Source organism: Pleurodeles waltl, chromosome 3_2 (assembly GCF_031143425.1).
Source record: "Pleurodeles waltl isolate 20211129_DDA chromosome 3_2, aPleWal1.hap1.20221129, whole genome shotgun sequence".
NCBI lineage: Eukaryota > Metazoa > Chordata > Amphibia > Caudata > Salamandridae > Pleurodeles > Pleurodeles waltl.
Window position 1 is genome coordinate 127,067,163 of NC_090441.1, and position 15,972 is coordinate 127,083,134.

A 15,972-nucleotide genomic window follows, 5' to 3' on the forward strand; every position below is an offset into this window, starting at 1 on the left:
TTACAATGCATATACAGTCCTCACAATACAGTTAAAAGATTGCTGTATTCTTGTATAAAATTTAAATCTATTCAAAGCTATGCTAGAGGTAGGTTTAAACCTATTCTCTAATCTCATTAACGCTTCCTTGAACACATCAATCTCTTCATCAGACTGTCCTTGCATGAGAACCTGAGGTATAGTTCCGAACACCATTTGTCCTTCTGAACCTAAGCAATGCAGCAAAACGTTTTTCTTTCTTTCCTGGGACATATCATCATCATCAATAGCTTTCAAATAAGTCAGAAATTCCTCTTTCCATCTCGACCAAGCCATGGCTGGATCTCCTTTGCACTGTAAAAACTTTTCAGATGGTTCAAACTGCATTGCTAGGATTATATATCTTCCATTAAAACATGTAAATAAACGTGCACAAAAATGTAAATCAGACAATCACCGTGAAATCTGTAGAACAGTACTCTTGGTTCCAACAGTTTCTATTGTGAGAAAAATAAGGACAGCAATCCTAAAATTACTATTTCAGTGGAACAAAACAAGAAAAAACAAATTTCCTCTCATCAATACACAACAACTCCAGTTCTCAAACTTCCGACTTCCTTGTTGTCCTACAGCAATTTCAGCACAGGAAGTGGTTTGCGAAAAGAGAAAAAATAAAAAAACTTCCTGGATGGACAAAGAGCAGGTAAGATTTTCCACTTCAAACTCCTTTGCAATGCGATGACTTCCTTGTAGTCTTACTACGATTTTTATTACAGGAAGTGGTTTGAAGAAAAGGAAAAAAAAATAAACAGTTACTGGATTACCAAAGAGAAGAACACAAACACCAGGAGACGCCGCACGGAGGTAAGGTTTTCACTTCTATACCCTTGAAGTGTGGTGTCCGGATGACCTTACACGCGCATTAGAGGATTCTAAGGCTAAGCGCTGGAACACTTGGAATTCTCATGCGACACAAACGCGCGGTGCGTCTCTTGAAAAACAGAGTCGAGTGACAGTTTCAATGGTCTCCGGCAGGAAACTTCCTTAATACGAAGCATACGCCGATAGAATGACCATCATCCTCCCAAAATATCGTAATCTCACACCGTGATCCCACCCTCGTCGCCAAATTGTTAAATCCACGAACACACAGGATAACATTAAAGGCCCGTATTTATACTCTGTTTGCGCCGAATTAGCGTCGTTTTTTTCGACGCAAATTCGGCGCAAAACTAACGCCATATTTATACTTTGGCGTTAGACGCGTCTAGCGCCAAAGTATGGGCAAATAGCGTCATTTTTTTGCGTGAACGCCTTCCTTGCGTTAATGAGATGCAAGGAAGGCGTTCCCGTCTAAAAAAATGACGGCGACGCAAATGCGTCGTATTTATACTCCCGGGCAAAAGTCACGCCCGGGAGGTGGCGGGTCAAAAAACCCTGCATTTGCGCCACTATTTAACGCCTGGGTCAGGGTAGGCGTTAAGGGGCCTGTGGGCTCAAAATGGGCCCACAGGTGCCCTCCCCTGCCCCCAGGGACCCCCCCTGCCACCCCTGCCCACCCCAGGAGGACACCCAAGGATGGAGGGACCCACCCCAGGGACATTCAGGTAAGTTCAGGTAAGTATAATTTTTTATATTTTTTAATTTTTTTGGGGTGGCATAGGGGGGCCTTATTTGTGCCCCCCTACATGCCACTATGCCCAATGACCATGCCCAGGGGACGTAAGTCCCCTGGGCATGGCCATTGGGCAAGGGGGCATGACTCCTGTCTTTACTAAGACAGGAGTCATTTAAATGGCGTCTGGGCGTCGAAAATAATGGCGCAAATCGGGTTGAGGCGATTTTTTTGCCTCAACCTGACTTGCCCCATTTTAAGACGCCCTAACGCCATTTTCCCCCTACGCCGGCGCTGCCTGGTGTACGTGGTTTTTTTCCACGCACACCAGGCAGCGCCGGTCTGCTAGCGCCGGCTAACGCCATTCCATAAATACGGCGCCCGCATGGCGCTTCAGAATGGCGTTAGACGGCGCTAAATTTTTTGACGCTAAACTGCGTTAGCGCAGTTTAGCGTCAAAAAGTATAAATATGGGCCAAAGTGTTTTTAATCGAAGACAGCACAGTACACCTCCACTCCAACCTCCAGCATAAAATAAATCCCCAACATTCTTTTTCCCAGAACTCCCACTACATTCTACACCCAACATTCCTTTTTCCATTACACCTTCTACATTCTAAATTACGAACATACAACACAAACAGCTGCAACTCTCTTTAACCAAGACCCAAAATATATTTTCGACAAACAGACAGAGATACTGATAAGAATGCAGAACTACAACTTTGCCGAAGTGATCTTATTACTGCTCAACAGAGAATGACATTTTCCTGAGGAACACGCGATATGACTTTTGAGCACTAGAGGGAGCTCTTTAACCAGTTTTTCTTATCAGGACGGTTAAAGTTATGCTTCTCCTTCTGTGGTTGTGACTTGTGGCAGAGAAGGTCAGGCAAAATGCTGTAAATCTGCAGTTTACCTACTATTGTAATTTAAGAGGGTTGTTTTGGAGTGGCAAGGAAAATCATAATATGTGGAAAAAATACAACTCAGATTTTTAACATAATTTGGTTGAAGCTACAGTCAAAAAGCAAAAACTTAAATTTACAAAAATTTCAGGAGCGTCCTATATTTAGGTTAAAACTAATTAATCAAATACCGTTTTGTGTGCTCTGGTACCCAATTATTAATTTTTAGTTTAAAAGAACGACGGAAAAACTTGCACAATCGTTTCGTGGATCCGAGTTTTCATACATTCGCTACCCTAACGCAGTTTTACACCCCTAAAGTCTGAAGAAAGTGATGTGCCTCATCTTGTAACGGGTTCGAACGGCAAAACCCGCCGCAAAAACCACTCCCCCCCGAACTTGCACTTTGTCCTGAACTTCTGGGGAGGCTTTGTGTATTTTCAGCCATAATAATATTAAAGTTATCGCTCTAAACATAAAATATAAGTGTAAGTATTAGTTTAGGAGAGTGAGACCCCCACCTCAAATACTAATCAAAAACCTGGTCAGGGTGAACCACAAATGTCAATAAAGAAACCTTTCAAGCTTAACATACAGTCTATGGGTGGAATATCTATGCAGTATTGAACAGTAATAAAGTGAAATCACAACACGAAAAATCCAAACCAATTTAGAAAAATAGAGCAAATGTTTAATAATAAAATGACACAGAAAGAACGGAAACCCAGTCTGTAGAAGCAGACTTATAATTGTTTTAAGTTTAAGATTCAAAATAGTGCCAAAAAGTATAAAGCGCCAACTGCGGTCATCTGGTCATGCTTGACCGGGGTAAGGAGATAGTTTAAAGCCAACCGTGCGGAAGCCCAGGTAAGATACAGGGACCAGGATTTCAGACTTAGGGGCCACTTTCGAGTTTCGCAGAAAGGGTTACTCCATTGCAAATGTGACGGACTACCCTTTGAGCCAAAATGAAGATCTGCCCACCTGATTTACAGACTGACAGATCTTTCGTACGTTGATGGCGAAGACTGCTTCGGCTCCCCTTCGTACATACCCCTTTGATGGACCAACAGGTTAAGGGACGCCGGAGGTTTGACCATGTGTCCACCCGCCAGTGGACTCATAGCCTGTTTCTACTTTTACAAGCCGCCACCCAAAACGTAGTGGTAAGCGAAGGTAAAAACTTTTCGATCACCCCCATGCCATGGGAAAAAAATCTGCTTTAGGAATTTGTTTTTGAAGATACATTTTTTTAAATGTTTGACATACAACTATTTTGATGGAACTGCATGTCACACTTTCAATGCATGGAAAGGCTCACTGGCGGACATATCTAAATTTGGCTGGCTGACTACCCTTGTCATGGTGGGAGTGAAGTACTATGCCATGGCCAGGGCCGGATTCAGGGCGATGTGAGCGGTGCGGCCGCACCAGGTGCTGACCTAGATTGGGAGGCGCTGACCTCAGGGGGGGCGCTGTGTTTAGCGTCCAGCCTTCAGGAAGCAATTAAAATGTCAAGATACCTCTTGTAATTAATGTTGCTGCTAGGTACAGAGACAGGAGTTTTGTCTAGTGGCAGCTCCCAGGCTATGATGCTCAAGGAAGAAAAACACCTCTCCTCACCCAAGCCTTTTGTCCACTGTCTAGGAGTAATCCACATTTCACCACATGGGAGCCATTGAACAGTCAGGTGACAATGGACACTGGCAGAAGTCTTTTTTTGGCTTAGGCACAGAAATAACAACTTTCTGAAAGTATAATTTCTAAATTAGTATTACAAAATAAGTTGGATTTTAAACTACTAATAAAATGAGTCCTTGACTCATTTTTTCTAGCTGTTCCCAAATAAATAAGCATTCTATGTTGTTACAATGTAACCTGTTGTTTTCCTATGGGAGAGCCGGCTTTGCTACAGTTAAACACGATTTCAGGGATTTGCCACCACCAGGACATGTGAAACATTAAAAATACACGTGCTACATTTAAACACGACGCACCCTGCCCTAAGAGCATTTAGGGCCTACCTTAGGTGTGAGGTGTAGGTCTGATCAAAGGTTAATTTTGCCAGGTTGAAATAGCAATTTAAAACTGCAGACGCATCCTGAAAGGGCAGGCCTGGAGATGTGCTTCACAGCGCTCATCTCATTTCAGGATACTTCTTTGCAATGGGTTTTCTGATGAGGTAATCCTTACAGTATGATTTCTGATAGGCGTGAAACAATGAGATGTTTGATGGGAGTTAACTCTTACAATGGGATTTTTGATGGGATTTTATGAAGTCATTTTGATGGGAAATTGAGCCTTACAATGAAATGAACCCCACCAATCTGTGTGCCAGGCATTGCGCAATACACCAATCTACGGGTAGTTTACCATCTTTGCCCTGGTAGATGCCATTAAACCTATTCCACCCTTACAATATTCACCAGGGGTGTGAACTACCAAAGGGTTTTCCTCATACTATGCCTATCTGGACATTTAAACACCTTATAAAGGGTAGTAAGTGTTACTTAAATGTAATTCCAACACAATACAATGAGGAAAAGAGACTTAAGGGCCATTGTTAGTTGCTCCTATTTAGTAAATATCAAACCTCTGTAGTTGGGCATCTGGCTTTTTATAGAGTAGTCTTGCCTACTACACTTGTGTATCCACTTGCAGATCTGCTGGGAGATGCACCTTGAAGAGAGTAATTCGGGGTTACCTGGTAAGCAGCCGGGAGCCTCCTCAAAGACTTTATCCCAGTGTGCTGTTTGGCCCAGAAAATCAGCAGCCATAACAAAACGTGTTGCCCTAGGGTTTCCACAGTCAAACCCTACAGCTAATATTACTCCTGGTTCACAATAAGCTAAGGTTTCCTAGTCATGTACAAGGCTTTATAACCTACAACCACACCTTACACAAATCATGTTCGGTGTTGTAGCATGCTCACAGCTTCCAGATGTGACACACACGTTCTGTGTATAAGCATCCTGCTCAGCGGGCATGTTCTTTCTAATGATGCCATGCAGCAGCCATATTGGTTGTCGCTCCTCCGCTATCCGCTGTCGTTGCACTGCAAAACACAAACAGGATTGTCGCAGTGCTTAATTTCTAAATAAAAACGTGCCGGTGCCCAAAGTCCTCCTCCTAAACATGCAACTGTGGCAATTAAATGTGCGAACACAGGAAACGGAGGCAGCGTAATCCTAAAGCCACCTTTGGCCTCTTTAATCTATGTACAGCCACTCTTTGCCCCTTGAGCTCACTCCTGCAGCTTTCTGCTTTCTCCTTTTGTGACATGTTTTCATTTTTCTCTTGCTCCGTCTTTCCCATATGTGTCTTTTGCTCGCAGCTAATGCTTAAGGCAGAAAGATAAGCACCGGCCCTCAAAAATGAGTGCCCGTGCTCTGCACCGGAAACAACAAGCACAAATTAAGCACTGGATTGTTGGCATGTAGCCACCACAAAAGCTTCCATTGAACCATGTGCTCCATTGCCTTTGGATGGGCACATCTGAAGCTTTGAAGGCAAATATTATCAAATTGGCACATAAATACTATTTTGGAATTTTGAGAACCAAGCAATCTTTTATAAAACTATTTTTGTGGAGGGGTAGATAGATTCTGTGGAGAGATGGATGAGAGAGAGGGCGGCTTGTGCTTTATGGCTGACAAGTCATTGAAGAAACTCAAGACTCCAGTGTATGAAGTAACTATTCGCTGTGGTCCTTGGAAGTGTGTTCCCATTGATGATACGTGGCCAGTGAGCATGAATCATCAATTTATTATGGCGTTAACACTTTTTCATGTTGGCCAGTGACTAAGGTTGTTAACAAAGTAGGTACTGAGTACATTTTGAGTTTCTTAAACCATGTGTTTTTAAAAAGAGGAATCTAGGCAGTTTTTTTGAGTGACAGTGAGGATCAATTTTAATCTAACAAGGCAAAGAGTTTTGTTGAGAGAGTTGGGGTGAAACACAGAACCATGTAATTGGACATACTTAGGATTAATGGTGTGATCGAAAGATTTGATTGTGTTCTAAAAGGTGTAATGCTGTTAGCTATGCATGGTAACATGGATTTGGAAATCCAGTTGGAAAACGATGTTTGGGCATACACAGTAAGCACTACTGAAGAGTCATGTGTGTCACCTGTTGAGGTTATGAGAAGGAGGATGCGAAGAACTAAAAGCAATGTGGAATGGATGCTAGGGTTTGAATTGTTTTATTGGTTTTGTGGATGAAGTTAGGAGCAGAAATAAAAACTCTCATGAGAAGTATGAAAATATTTATTACTACAAGAAGAAAGTGAAGAAGGTTGATGTGTGGGTTGGACAACAGGTTAGAGTGAAAAAACTAGGGTAGGTACCCAATCATGAATATCATGAAGCACCTGAGTACCCTTTCTGGTGATTAGTGTGCTATACAAATCAATATAACATAACCTAAGGAGTAGCATAGCTAGGGTATAAGATATGTTGTCTTGCTCAGCCTTACTTATCAAATGCCCACACTGTGACCACTGACAAGCCTCATACCCATTTATTGCCAAAGAAACACAAGGAGAGAGATAAAAAGAAAAAGAGAGAAGGAGGTACAAAGGGTCATACATTTACTGTTTTGTAATAAATTGTCCCACATACATGGGTGCCACAGCAATGGTTCAAATACTACAGTAGCACCAGAGACTTCATGGAACCAGGTCCATATCTAGCCCCCTTTAATTAATTTGAGAGGCAAGATAACCAAGACAATCAGACAGCATTTGGGTCGGTTGCCTCCAAGTTTCTCTCCTACCTGTTCCTTGATATTTACCTATGACATTTCCTATCAGCAGAGAAAACATATTTGTTAGACCTGGCATCCTTGGCGTGGTCTCCCCTGTCTTTTTGCCTCTGCTTCCCGTGTTTTGACTGTGTGCTGGACTCTGTTTTTGCTGTTTTGGTACTCTAGGCATGTTACTACTGCTGACCAGTGTAAAGTGCAAGTGCTCCTGTTTAAAGTGTTTGTGTAATTGGCTTTTCCTTGATTGGCATATTTGACTTATTAGTAAGTCCCTAGTACAGTGCACTAGAGGTGCCCAGGGCCTGTAAATCAAATGCTACTAGTGGACTTGCAGCACTGGTTGTGCCGCCCACATGAGTAGCCATGTAAACATGTCTCAGACCTGCCACTGCAGTGTCTGTGTGAGCAGTTTTAAACTGCCAATTCAACTTGGCAAGTGTACCCACTTACCAGGCCTAAACCTTCCCTTTCTATACATGGAAGGCACCCCTAAGGTAGGCCCTAGATAGCCCCAGGGGCAGAGTGCAGTGTATGTGAAAGGTGGGACATGTACTGGTGTGTTTTACATGTCCTGACAGTGAAATACTGCTAAATTCGGTTTTCACTGTGCAAGGCCTATCCCTCTCATAGGTTATCATGGGGGCTGCCTTTAAATAATTTTAAAGTGCAGGATCCCTTTGAGAGCAGATAGAAATATGGAGTTTGTTGTCTCTGAACCAATTTAAAAATACATCTGTTATTGAAGTTGGTTTTTAGACTGTTAGCTTGAAAATGCCACTTTTAGAAAGTAGGCATTTTCTTGCTTTAACAATTCTGTAACTCTGCCTGTTGGATAGATTCCCTATCAGGGTCAGACTGACAGTTGGGCTGTTTTTGAATCTCCACTAGACAGTGACACAAAGGGAGCTGGGGTGTAGCCTGCATATCCTGATAAGCCATCTGAGCTAGAGTGGAAGTAGGAGTTGTCACTTTCACCTGAATGGGCTATGCCCTGTCCTCACACAATGCAGTCTCCAGCCCCTGGTGTGTGTCTGGGGCCTGGCCTGGGCAAGGCAGGATCTTGTGAACAACAGAGAAGTTCCTTTGAAGTGTGCCTACTTCAAAGGCAGAAAGGTGTATAAGTAGTGGACCCAAAACCCCAGACTTTAGATTTCTTCAAGATCACTTCTGGAACCAAGAGGAACCTCTGCCAAGGAGAAGAGCTGAAGAGTGGAGGGGAAGTGCTGCCCCTGCCTGTGACTGTGCTTTGTTGGGCTATCGAGCAGTTGCTGCTTCTGCCTGTGAAAGGGGACAAAGACTGGACTTTGTTGTGCATTCCTGCTTGAAGAAGAATCTCCAACTGAGCTTGCCTTCTGTTTTGAAGTCTCAGGGCCATCAAAGACTTCCTCTGCCACACCTGGACTCTCTGCTGAGACTCCTGCCCTGCCAAGTGGTGCCCTATCCAGTCCCTGGGCCCTTGAACGGTGAAGCTGGCAGAACAAGAGCTGAAATCCACACACAGAACGCCATGCAGGGAAATTTTCAATGCACCATCTGCAAAGCGGCTGAAAACGACGCGCCACCTGCTTCGCGGCTGAAATCAACGCTCCACCTGCATCACGGCTGGAGGATCGATGCATCACTGGTGGAGAAACAATGCAACACCCACTTGCGGCTGCTGATGACACAAAACTCCATGCAGCGAGGTTTTCTAACACCGTGCGACCAGATTTCTCACACATCGTCCCTGGGCGTCAAAAGTCATTGTGAACCTGTGCGGATCCGAGGTGCTCTGTCTGGAAATCGAAGCATCACTCTCTTGCGAGGGAGAAAAACGATGCATCACCTACCTGACCAGAGAAGAAATGACACACGGGCTCACTTGTGAGTAAGAAATAGACACATAGTTGACTTTTCCGACACATGTTTGCCGGTGCAGCTTTATTTTTGACGCAAACCAGGTACTTTGGGTAAACTCAACGTTTCCATTGTTTTCTTTGGCATAAGACTCTAGCCTTTTGAAAATTCATATCTTGACTTGTGTATGTTAGATTTTTGTCATTTTGGTCTTGTCTGATTTACATAAATATGACCTATTTTTCTGAACTGGTGTAGTGTCCCTTTTGTAGTGTTTTTACTGTATTACTGTGTGTGTTGGTACAAATACTTTACACATTGCCTCTGGGTTAATTTAAGCCTTTCTGCTTATGCCAAGCTACCAAGGGGATGAGTGGGGGTTAACCAGGTGTTTTTCTCCTTTGCCCTGACTAGAATGAGGGTTCTTGCTTGGACAGGGGGTAACCTGACTGCCAACCAAAGACCCCATTTCAATGCATGTTATGTTATGTTATGCAGATTGTTAGAGCACACTATCACCCAGGAGGGTATCCTGGCCCTGAACAAGTGTTAGTCTGAGCATGCCTAGGGCCTAGTGGGACTACTCCAAAAGTCAGGTCTTCAGCTTCTTGCAGAATTCAAGAAGTGAAAAGGAGGCTCTTAAGTGTAGTGGCAGATCGTTCCATGCTTTAAGAGCGATGTAGGAGAAGGCCCGACTGCTGGATTTGGTTTTCCGTACATGTGGGATTTGTGCAAGTAGGAGTTGGACCAGGGGAGGTTCCTGGATGGTTTGTGAAAACAGATGCGATTGCTAAAGTATGCTGGGCCCTGGACTCTAATGTGTTATTAGAATGTTTTAATGTTCTCATGTGTAAGTAATTGGGTGATGAAACAGTTGAAGAGTAGAGAGGCAATTTGCATGTTCTAGCTTCAAAATCCAAATTTGGTAGTAATGTTGATATTTATATATGTGATCAATTTGTTTTCTATTGTTTCCTAAGAAAATTCAGGAGAGACTTTTAGCTTGTTGCAATCCCACACTTGACGAAGTTATTGATATAACGAAAGGAATAGAAAGATCAATAACTACTTCTAGGGTATTAGCTAACCAAAATACTTCTCTAGATAGTGTGAGCAAAGAGGAAGTAGTGTGCACAGTGAGTAGTAAACAGGGAAAACATAGCAAAACAAGTCGCGGACAAGAAGGAAGACATTCTAGGATCTGTTTCCGTTGTGGTTCTAAATATCATCTTGGAAATGATTCCTCTTGTCCTGCGATAGGGAAAAGGTGCAATTGTTGTCGTAAAATTGGCCATTTTCAAAGTGAGTGTTTGGCGCAGTCAAGTAACAAGGGTAGTTATAACAAAGTGAAAATTAGCAATGTGGATGTGAACGAAGAGATTACACAATGTTCTAATGAGCTCTTGAATGTTTTATTGATAGCGGATCTTCCTGTTGAATGTTGTGGTAAACTTGAGAATGTGATTAGAGGTGCGATATGTGAGGTGCTCACTGATAAAAAAAACATTTCTGTATTAGCTGACTCGGGGGCTCCCATCACCATTTTACCTTATCATACATTCTTTAAATTGTGGAAAGACAGTATCGCCTCACAATCTCCTGACATCAACTCTAAGGCGTTTTGGGACCATGATATTGATTTGTTGGGTTATTTTTGGTCCAGTTTGCAATGTGTGGGCAGATCCATATCTATCAAGATATATGTTGCTGTTAGAGGTCGGGACATTATAGGGTGGAAGGATTTGGCTCGTCTTGGAATTATTTTGCGCCCTGGTCATGATGTTCCCGTAACCTTAGGAGAGTTACCTGATTTGGGTTTGAATGATCCTGTTGCAAATGTGTCTATGTCTAAAGACATTACTGATCGCATGGTTGGGTTATTTCCTGTCGTCTTTAAAGATCAAGTAGGTACTGTATGTGGCTTTGAGCATCGCATTAAACTAAAGAAAAATGCGATTCCAGAGGTGCACAAGGTCAGACCAGTACCATTAAGTGTTAGAAAAGATTTAAAGAATTTGCCACATAAATTACAAGGTGAAGGCATAATTGCACCAACTGATTCGTCAGAATGGGCTTCTCCCATCGTGATTACTAAGAAACAAAATGGTGAGTTAAGGTTGTGTGTGGATTTGAGATCGGTCAATCAGAACATAGTGGTGGATTGTCATCCCCTTCCACATATTCATGAGATGATTTCCAATATTGGGCGTTCAAAGTTTTTTTCAACCAATGATCTCCATTCTGCATATCACCAGATTGCTTTGAGTGAAGGCTCTTAGGAGTTAACCACATTTGTAACTCCATTTGGAGCATTCAAATTTTTACGTTTGGTCTTGCTAATGTGGCAAGTGTTTTCCTAAAACGAATTTTTCACGATTTACCACAAGGTCTGGCTTTCCAAGATGATATATTAATTTTCACAGAAACCCAGGACGAGATCTTAAGAGTTTTAGACAAGGTTTTAAATATTTTAAAAAAACAAAGGTATGATAATTGAACCGAGTAAATGTAAACTGATGGTTACCAAGGTAGAATATTTGGGCCATAATATTTCCCATGAAGGAATTAAGCCAAAGTTTAGCAATTTAGGTGCTGGTAAAAATGCATGCTCTCCCACTGACAAAGATGCTTTTAGATTGCTTTTAAGGCTTTGTGAGTACTATGCCAGGTTTGTTCCTTGTTATGCCATGACGGTACAGCCACTGAGATGTCTTTTTAAAAAAGGAGTTACATTTGAGTGGAGTAATGAATTAAACACTGTGTTTGAAGATATCAAGAATTTAGTTCTCAATGCTCCAGCTTTACAAGCTTTTAGTCCAGCTGGAAAACCGTTTATTATGGTTGATGGTAGTTTGAAAGGCATAGGTGCAGTTTTTGGACAATGGGTTGATGGTCATGAAAACACTGTAGCTTTTGCTTCCAGGACTTTGTCTGATGCAGACGTACATTATAGTACTACTGAGAGAGAAGCTTTGGTGTGTGTGTGGGGAATCCAGAAATTTAAAACTTGCATTTGGGGCACCACTTGTGAATTGTATACTGACCACAAACCACTCGTGTTTTTAATGAATGGTAATAGTTTGGGCAAGATTTGGTTTATTTGTTATCCACACTTCAAGAGTATAATTTGGTTACCAAATACATACAGGGGGGTAAGGATTTTTAGGGCTATCCCGCATACTGTTATCTTATGATGCTTCCATGGATATTGATTCTGAACAAGAGTGTGTTATAGCGTTGATGGATGTGCTGGCTGTGTCTGACAATCACATTACAGAACGTGAGTGGTTAACATCCATGGCGAGTGATGAGGTATTATCCAAAGTACTAGTATTCCTAAGAACAAAATGGCTAGCTGAGAAGAAATCAATAGGTGAACTCAGATGTTTTCAGCAAGTAGCCAAAGAGTTAGCTTGTGTAAATAACATTTGTTTAAGGGGTGACCTCGTAATTCCACGTCCGGAACTTAGGAACAGAATCATCAGTATTGCACATTAAGATCATATGGGAATCTCTGCGACCTACAAGAAGTTGAACTTGACATATTGGTGGCCTGGGATGGACAAACAAATAGTAAACTTTGTGAATAAGTGTCCTGAATGTATCGTTTCTGACAAACACTGGAAATCAGTCACCAAACCATTATGTTCTGTTCCTCTTCCAGGGAAACCCTGGGAAAGAATAGCCATGGACTTTTCTGGACCATTTTATCTTTTACCAAGAGGTAAAAGGTACTTGTTAGTCATGGGTGACTATTTTTCAAAGTGGATTTATTATTCTTTTGTACCCAACACAAATTTTGATATAGTGATTTCTAAGCAAATTATTCAAACTAGAGGGTCCAGCAAACACTATTGTCACTGACAATGCTACTCATTTTGTGTCTAAACAAATGTGTGATTTTATGGATTTGCATGGTATTAAACATTTGAGAGTAGCTCTATATAGTCCGGCTTCAAACGGGTTAGTGGAAAGGGCAAATCGTATACTCAAAGAAGGAATACAGACCGCCTTTGCGTCTAATTCTGATGTTGTGGAATTTTTACAAGAGAAAATGTGGACATAGTTAACCACCCCTCACTCCACTACTGGAGTCACTCCTTTTAAGTTGCTTAGAGGAAGAGAGCCTAGAACAAAACTTGCACCTAGATGGATGTGTGGACTGTTAGGAGAAAAACCTTGTTCAACATTTGATAAGGAGGACTTTTACTTAAGAAAAAGAGTTGGTAGTAAACTGATAAAACAAAAAAATGACTATGATTGTAAAAGAAATACCAAATGTATTGAGTTATGTACGAATGATTGGGTTTTAATCAAAAAAACATTTAGAGTAAGTAAAGGGGAATCTAGGTATTCATTACCGGTAAAAATTGTTAAGACAAGACGAAAGCTTCTGTGTTATTAGAAGGGAAAGGGTGGTAGAATAGTGTCATTCTTATTTCTGATGAACAAGCACAAGCTTTCAAGATAATGTTTCAACGCAAAGACATTGAAGGTTTCATGTTATCAACTGAGTTTGGAAATTAGTTTTTTAAAAATGCTGCACATGACACTGTTTCTGCCAATGAAATCTCAGGAAACTCTGGGTTTTCAAGAAATATTTCAAAGCTTTCAGGTGAAGATTTGAGAGGTACTAATACGTCTGTTGATGGCAATACTTGTGATGAAACCCCTGATGCTGTCAGCGGTACTGGTGAATTTGAATCTCAGCATAATGCTATGAGCGATGTGGATTACAATTCCAGTGAGGCCAGATCAGAACCGGTATCTACACGCAGTTCCAGAATTAGTAATCTACCATCAAGATTTTGTGATCATATACTTGTTTGACTTGTGTTGTTTGGTTTCGTTTCTTTCTAGGAAGGGAGGTGATGTAGTAATATTGTTAGTTCATATTATATATTGTAATTTATATTTAATCGCTTAGCCTAATGTTACTGTGGCATTTATATGTATATTATGTTATGGAACTGCAACTTGCGGGTGATACTTGATGGGTTCTGGAACTCCGGTCGCGTAGGTAGGAGTTGGACCGTTGTTCCAGAAACAGTTCACCGCTGCTGAGGTCGTGGGTCCTCATTTGCTTATGGATTAAACTCTTCTTGAAATATACATCCTGCTTGGTGTTTTGTCATACTATATTCCACGGCTCTTTGCAAGCACTTCTACTTCGCTACAGCCAGTGTTATGTAGTGCCTTGAAAGTGTGGGTGAGCAGTTTGAATTGTCCTCGTTTGTGTATTGGGAGCCTGTGGAGTTCCTTCAGGTGTGGTGTGCTGAGTTATAAATTCTCTGCAGCTTTCTGGTGAGTTTTTTGTTGATCCCGCACAGAGGCTGTTTCCAAAGTCCATTTGTGTGTAATGGTTTTCCTGGTTCTGATTGGGAGCCATGAGATAATCTTCCTCAGCATCTTCAGGTATGAAAGCATGAGGAGGTGACACATTGACTTGGGCGGTCATGTCGAGATTGCTACCAGTAATGATCCCAAGGTTCTTGGCGTGGGTGGTGGAGGTTGGTGCTACCTTTGTTGGGCACCAGATGGACTCCCACAGTGATGTGCTCTTCAGGAAGATCACAATTTCAGTCTTGTCGGTGTTCAGCTTTAGACAGTTTTTATTCATCCAGTGGCCAATTTTAGTCATGCAGGCATTGAACTTGATCTTGGTACTGAGCACTTTGTCTGTGAGGGAGAGAATGAGTTGCATGTTGGCTGCGTACGGGAGGACTTTAATATCATAACAATGGATAATGCTAAATTGATTTTGTAATTCAGTTTTGAACTTTCTCTGTACATTTTAAAGATTTCAGAAACTCATTTTAATTTGATATATGGTGATCTGATATCTTTATTGTTTTTATTACTTCGTTTGGGGCTTTGTCAGTGATTGCCACACCCCAGCTTTCAGAAGTGCAGGTCTACTTTGTGGGTGGTGGTTGCCCAGCCTCCAACCATTCACGCACAGTACTTGTTTACTCTACCCAAGCCACACTGCCTTGAGAGAGGCATAGGGCGGACTAATGACAGACTTCTCACCAGCCGTACTAGCCTTTCAGAGGTATGGTCCTGACTTATTCTATTCAAGCACTGCTGCTTTTTCAGAGGTACAGGCCTAAGTTGGATCTCACTAGTGCATTGCCCTTCTAACAATTTGGAAGAATTTTGACTCACTGTCGCAGCCAGTTTAACTTTCAGTCATCTGTCTAACTTGACAATAGATTAGCACCGTTATTTAACGCCTGGGTCAGGGCAGGGGTTAGGGGACCTGTGGGCCTTTTCCCATGGTCAGAGACCATGGAAAGAGCCCACAGGTGCCCTTCCCTGGCCCGGGGACACCCTCACCCACCCCCACAAACACCAGGAAGACACCTAATGATGGGGGACCCTTATCCCAGGTAGGTAGAGGTGAGCATTTTATTTCAAAGTGCCATAGGGTGGCCTAACTTGGGTCCCCCTACATGGCACTGCATAATGGCCATGCCGAGGGGACACAAGTCCCCTGGGCATGGCCATTGGGCTGGGGGACATGACTCCTGTTTTAACTGAGATAGGAGTCATGTCCATGGGGTTTTAACGTCAAAAAATGACGCAAGTCTGCGTAGAGGCATTTTTTTTGCCTCTGCCCGTACTAGCGTCATCCTCTGATGCTAAATTCGCTGTTCCCCCTACGCCTCCCCAACCCTGCTAGGGTCCTTTTCTATGACGCTAGCTGGGCCTTACCGCCAGCTAGCATCATACCATAAATATAATGCCATGCCAGTGACTTGGTACGGCGCTAGCCGGCGGTAAACTTTGCAGTTCAGTGTCAAAAAGTATAAATATGTGCCATAGTTTTGGGCAGAGTCAGCTGACCTCTCAAGTTTCAGAGTTCCA

General features: G+C 42.3%; 1 long non-coding RNA gene across 2 annotated transcripts in view; it reads left to right on the plus strand.

Moving 5' to 3' along the window:
- Positions 1-495: 495 nt before the first annotated feature.
- LOC138286578 (uncharacterized) overlaps positions 496-15,972 on the plus strand; it is a 103,360-nt gene continuing 87,883 nt past the window's right edge. The window contains exons 1-2 of one of the 2 annotated variants that reach the window (XR_011202017.1): positions 496-682; positions 756-843. This is a non-coding gene — a long non-coding RNA (uncharacterized lncRNA). The remainder of the gene's footprint in view (positions 683-755; positions 844-15,972) is intronic. The other variant, XR_011202016.1, reaches the window with a different exon arrangement.